Genomic DNA, 5,648 nt, shown 5'->3' with positions numbered 1-5,648 from the left:
GATCCTAGGTACAAAATGAGACTGGTTGAATTTTACTTTCCACAGATTTATTGTGAAAGATCACAATTTAAGGTAGATGAGATTCGTCAAAAATGTTATGATTTATTGGTGGATTACCAATCAAGGAGTGAATCTAAGAAAAATAGCTTGAGTGCAACAAGTTCAGTGGTTATAGGAAGAATATCATCATCTTGTGTTTCTGGTTATGTTGTGAGTGCCACTTTACAAAAGTTTGACCAATTTGTGGCCTTAATTTCAGATTTTCTTACTTTGATTACCAAAACTTCAGAGTTCGATACATATTGGGGAGAAAGTGTTTTGCTAAGAATCGAAGATTCTGACATCCTAAGTTGGTGGAAGACAAATGGAGTTATATATCCAAACTTACAAAAAATAGCAAGAGATATTTTAGCCATCCCAGTTTCAACAGTTGCATCTGAGTCTACTTTTAGTGATAGTGGAAGATTGGTCAATCCTCATCGTAGTAGGCTTCATCCAGCTACTTTTGAGGCATTGATGTGTACTCGTCATTGGTTGTGGAATAATATGAAAGGCATTATTTTTTATACTAAGATGTATAATAAAATTTACATAATTTTTTTATTTATTCTTGTAGGTAATTCAACTGCCAATAATTTATTAGATTGTCCAAATTGTCCAACGATGCTTGATGAGGAAGAAGAATATAATGAGTAATATATTGTTGAATGTTGACTCCAAAGAGATTATCCAGTTTGTTGTTTTCGGTCCTAACTTTAGGATTGAAGTAATTTTATTCAATTGTGACTTGTGAGGTGTTTGATATGTAAACTTATAGTTGTGATTTTTTGTATTATGTATTTTTTAAGAATGATATAAATTGCTATGTTGTGGCTAGCTTAGCGGGTTGGTGGGTCCAACCCGCTATGGACTCATTGGGTTTTGAGTGGGTTCAGGGCGGGTTGAAAAATTAGCCTTGGGGGGGGGGGGGGGGGGGCCAGATTCGGGTCCATTTTTTCTAGTGGGATGAATTCTAAGATTGGCCAAATCCGGCCTGAACCCACCCTGTTACTATCCCTAAATGAATCATAAAGCTTTTCAAGATTCCACAAACCAAATCTCAAGCCTTCTCTTGTGTTCTTCCTTCACTCTTATGATGAATTCCTTTCTCTATGAATTCCTTGGATGGACTAAAGAAGGAAAACTTTTTTATTGGTGCGGGAAGCATCCGACGATCGAACCTAAGTTTTGATAATGGCAAAGGATTCAAAGTTAAGGTTATTTGTGATCTAATGTGTTTGAATGAGTTTGCAGGAAAAGTCCTAAGGTATCTTAGGCAAAAGTCCTAACTGCGGTTAGACAGGCAGAAAATCCTAGGGGGTGGTAACCCTAGGTCTTAGGGGTGGTAACCCTAAGCGGAAAGCCTTGGCGGGTCGAGGTCTTTAGGAAAAAGTCCTAGAGTAGGAAACTCTAGGTGAAACTCCCGGTGTCACGGATCGGGTGAAAAGTTTGGGCGGGTCATGGAGCGGGCATCCAGCGGAAAGACCTGAAGACTCAGACGCTGAGCAAAAGCCCAGTCGATCTAGAGAATCGAACTGGCAACAGATATACTCTCTTGAGTGGAGTAGGTGAGGGCGCGTTCCCCGGTGAGGGAACAGTAGGTGTCGGTTCGACCTAGGGTTTCCGGTCAGAAATCCAAAGTTAGAACCGGACAGTCCGGAGATTGTCAAATACTTCTATTATCATGTTTATAGTATGTTTTACAGGATATGTTGTTGTTTTGTGGACTAATGTATCTTGCAGAACGTACAAAAAAACTTAAATCCCCGGATGAACAGTGTCCGGGGTGCCTCTATGGAGCTTGGAGGTGCCTCGGATGCTTTGGCAGAAGCTGAACAAAAAGCCGAGTTGAAGGCGCCCTCCTGGAGTGCTGAGGCGCCTCAAACAGACTTGGAGGCACCCTCAAGGGCATCGAAGGCGCCCTCAAAAGGATAAACAGTGGGCAAAGTGAAGCTTATCCGCGCTATGAATCCACTAGTGATGGAAGCACCCTCAAGGGCCTTGAAGGCACCCTTAACAGCCTATATCAGCCAGTCTCGACCAGCAGCTTGAAATAAGACATTCCAAGCAATCCTTCAGCTATGCACTGCTAACGAGACGATTCGACTGAACTATAACAAGACCCCGACGACCCGAAGTTGAGAAGTTTCAATTTCTTGTTGTCGGTATAGTTTTTCAGTACAATGTTATTGTAATAATCTCTTGTAATATTTGCGAGCTTATAGTTGTTGTCCAAAGTAAACGCTCAACGAGCGTGGGCCTTAGAGTAGAAGTCGCCACAGGCTCTGAACTAAGTAAATCCCTGTGTTTGCTTGTGTCTCTGTGTTTTGATTTCCGCGGTGTTTATTCTAAGATTTTTGAAATGAAAAGTGAAAGCCACGAGCGCTATTCCCCCCCCCCCCCCCCCTCTAACGCTTTTCGATCCAACAATTGGTCTCAAAGCGGGGTCGCTTCGATTTGGTGCAATCACCAGTTAAGCAATTTTTTCGTGGTGATTTTTCAATTTTTCGGAGTCGATCAGAATCGGTATTATTGCCGCCTTCCGATCTATTTCTTTTTTCCTAATCGAATTTTTCCTCGAAGTTGGTGTAACACCACTCGAGTTCGCGAGTTTATTCTCTCTTTATCCCACACTACTAATCCAAGACTAAGTCTTGGAACAAGATTTTATTTCACCGTGTTCGCGAGATTTTCTTTACTGTAATGGCCCATTAAGAAGGCTACAGCACTGCCCGCCCTCCGCTCTTCACCGAAGAAGATTTTGAGTACTGGAAGGGCTGAATGGAGTCATATCTTCAAACCCAGTTCGAGATGTGAATGATCATCAAGATGGGTATCGTTCTTCCACTCGACGGCTCAGAAAAACCAGTATCATGCGAGAACTTGGATGCAAACATAATCAAGAAGGTCAAGGCCAACGCCAAAGTGACCTGCACCCTCCAATGTGGACTAACGAAGGAGGAGCTGAACCGCATCGACCCATTCTCGAGCGTCAAAGAATTGTGGGAAAAGCTGATCGAGTTGCACGAGGGCACGTCTAACACAAAGGTGAGTAAGCATGACTTACTGTTTAATAAATTATATAACACTAAAATGCAAGAAGGTGAGACGGCTAGACAACTTCATGCCCGTATACCAGATCTGCTCAACAGACTCCACGCAATCGGACAAAAAGTGGAGAACACTACAATAAAAACATTAAAAGATAACGGTTAAAAACTGTTGTCGTAGGCCCTTTAAAACCGTTGTAATTGGCAGTGTTGTTAAAAGTGGGGGCTACGACAACGGTTTTAAACCGTTGTCTTTGAATGAAAAGACAACAGTTTTGCAACGGTTTTAAACCGTTGCCTTTGAATGAAAAGACAACGGTTTAAAACTGTTGTTGTTTAGAGTATTTTTATTAACATTGCCAGTTTACAACCGTTTTTGGAGCTACGACAACGGTTTTTAACCGTTGTCTTTGAGGGTGATAGACAACAACAACGGTTTTAAATCGTTGTCTTTTAAATTATTATCTTTTAATACCAATATATCATATTTCAATATAAATATATAATAAAGAATCATAATCACAAAAGAAAGAATACTTTCCATATCAATGTCATTCAAAATGTTACTTATACAAGAATTACAATCACAAAAGAAGAAATATGTCTAATATTCAAATAAAATTTATCCCAATACAAATAAACAAATAAACTTCATTTACAACTAATGAACAATAGTCAAAAGACTAGAAACTTTTGATAGTGGTTCATGCCATGTAGGATTGCAAGTAATTATTGTCAACCCAAGCCCCATCACAATCTTCAACTTGTAGAATTTCATTGGACTCATCTTTCTCACTTGCTAATTCTTCCATGTCAACCTTTTCCAACATTCTGGATTTTTGTGAAGCAAAGTATGTGAGCAAAGCACCAAAAATAAAAGGGAAGAATAGAGTACCTGTAGAAGACGTAAAACAAGGTTGATAGCTGAAATTTGGAGAAATGTAGTTGCTACAACCACAATAACAGATTTGATAAATCATATACTCTTCAAGTACCCCATTCATATCGGCAAATAAAACCACAACATAAAAGCTTACATGTAGAGGTGGTGGTGTTTTGGCATAATAACATGTTGGACTGCAGTACTCAAGCTCCCCCTTGGTAGACTCATCAGACCATGTTTACATCAACAGAGAAAAATGAGTTCATTGGATGTTCACATCAACAGAGAAAAATAAATAAATTAACCTCACATGAACTACTGAGAAATAATACAAACTAAATGGAAATAGAACCCATGTTTAGGGATAAAAAGGAAATAAAATAGCATACAAATACTTTTGACACACACCTCTTCAAAGGGATGACACCCTGGTTTAGTTTGAAGCTCCAGCTGTAACTGCTGTAATTGGGCAGAGATGTTATGCAATTATTTCTTTTATACAAATTCTAAGATAGGAAAAGAATGTGCCTAATCACCATTCAACTATTGGATCCTTGGAATGACTGATAAAATAATATCTTTTAAGTTGTCAATTTAGGTATGCCAATCATTTAGTAAAAGAGAAAGAAGCACCTGGGCATGACTAACAATCTCACCACGAACAACATACTCACATTTTAGAACCTGAAGAAAAAGATAACAAAGTATTAATGTATGCTATAGATTCTCACACTGCCCTGTTGATTTTCTGCAAAATAAAATCATCTAGAAGACAAAAGGTACAAGATAATTTCTAGACTATTGGAATATATAGAAGACATGGCATGCATAATTTCATAGCAACTTACATTAATATAGTACAATTAGAAAGACAACAATTTGTTAGTCTGGTTCATTTTTTTTTATAAAATTCAGGGTATGGAGATCTTTGTTTCATAATTATCGATCAAAACATAAACAAATTTTCACACTGTTGAATAAAACAATATAGAACATTCCGAACATACTTAAGAACAACTCACCAAACGGAATACTACAAATGAGACAAGAATCAAAGTAGGTCACCTTGCAAATAAAACCCAAAACAAAGGAGAAAAAATAAAATAGGCGACGAGGAACAAAAAGTACAAAACTTTAGCTGCAACATAACGAAAATTGATTCAAAAAGGCGCCTTTATGTTTTCCGGATCCAGTCAACTGCAACAAGCCATTTCATGCCAGAGTTTCTTCAACATTATTATTTTGCTTGAACTTGCCTGTCTGTTCAAGCCTTCATAACCAAGAGGTTCGATATATTTAAAAATGAAATACTAAAATTTTGAAGTGTAACTAAGTGACCACTGGTTAAGATTAGAGAGTGGCAAATTACTTTAAAAACAACAATTAAGCTAAGTAGATATTCTTTTAGGGCTCGCCAAATCGAGAGCCTGACATCAAGATTTGCAAATGCTTTCTCAATTGCTTCTCTTACAACACCAAAGTTATTGCTGGTCAGTAGCAACCCACCTTGCATTGCTGTGGCACATTCTTTGTATAATTCCTCCCTGTATTCGTTAAGGATTAACTGCCAATGTTTTCCGATTTAAATCTACTGAGGAGTAGTTCAATATATATATATTTAAAATACCAAATCTCTAATACTCTGTTGAAGGAGTAACATAAAATGGATCAGTTTG

The 5,648-nt window shown here is 38.2% G+C and overlaps 1 long non-coding RNA gene across 1 annotated transcript; it reads right to left on the bottom strand.

The window, feature by feature from the left end:
• Positions 1-3,895: 3,895 nt before the first annotated feature.
• On the bottom strand, positions 3,896-4,206 carry LOC122022762. The gene is made up of 2 exons (XR_006123080.1): positions 4,127-4,206; positions 3,896-4,037 (listed from the first exon to the last, which is right to left on the bottom strand). It is a non-coding gene; the product is annotated as an uncharacterized LOC122022762 (long non-coding RNA).
• Positions 4,207-5,648: the final 1,442 nt, after the last annotated feature.

This window comes from Zingiber officinale, chromosome 9B, assembly GCF_018446385.1.
Source record: "Zingiber officinale cultivar Zhangliang chromosome 9B, Zo_v1.1, whole genome shotgun sequence".
Lineage (NCBI taxonomy): Eukaryota > Viridiplantae > Streptophyta > Magnoliopsida > Zingiberales > Zingiberaceae > Zingiber > Zingiber officinale.
Note: the sequence above shows the minus strand (reverse complement) of the source record. Positions and strands in the feature narration are given on the sequence as shown.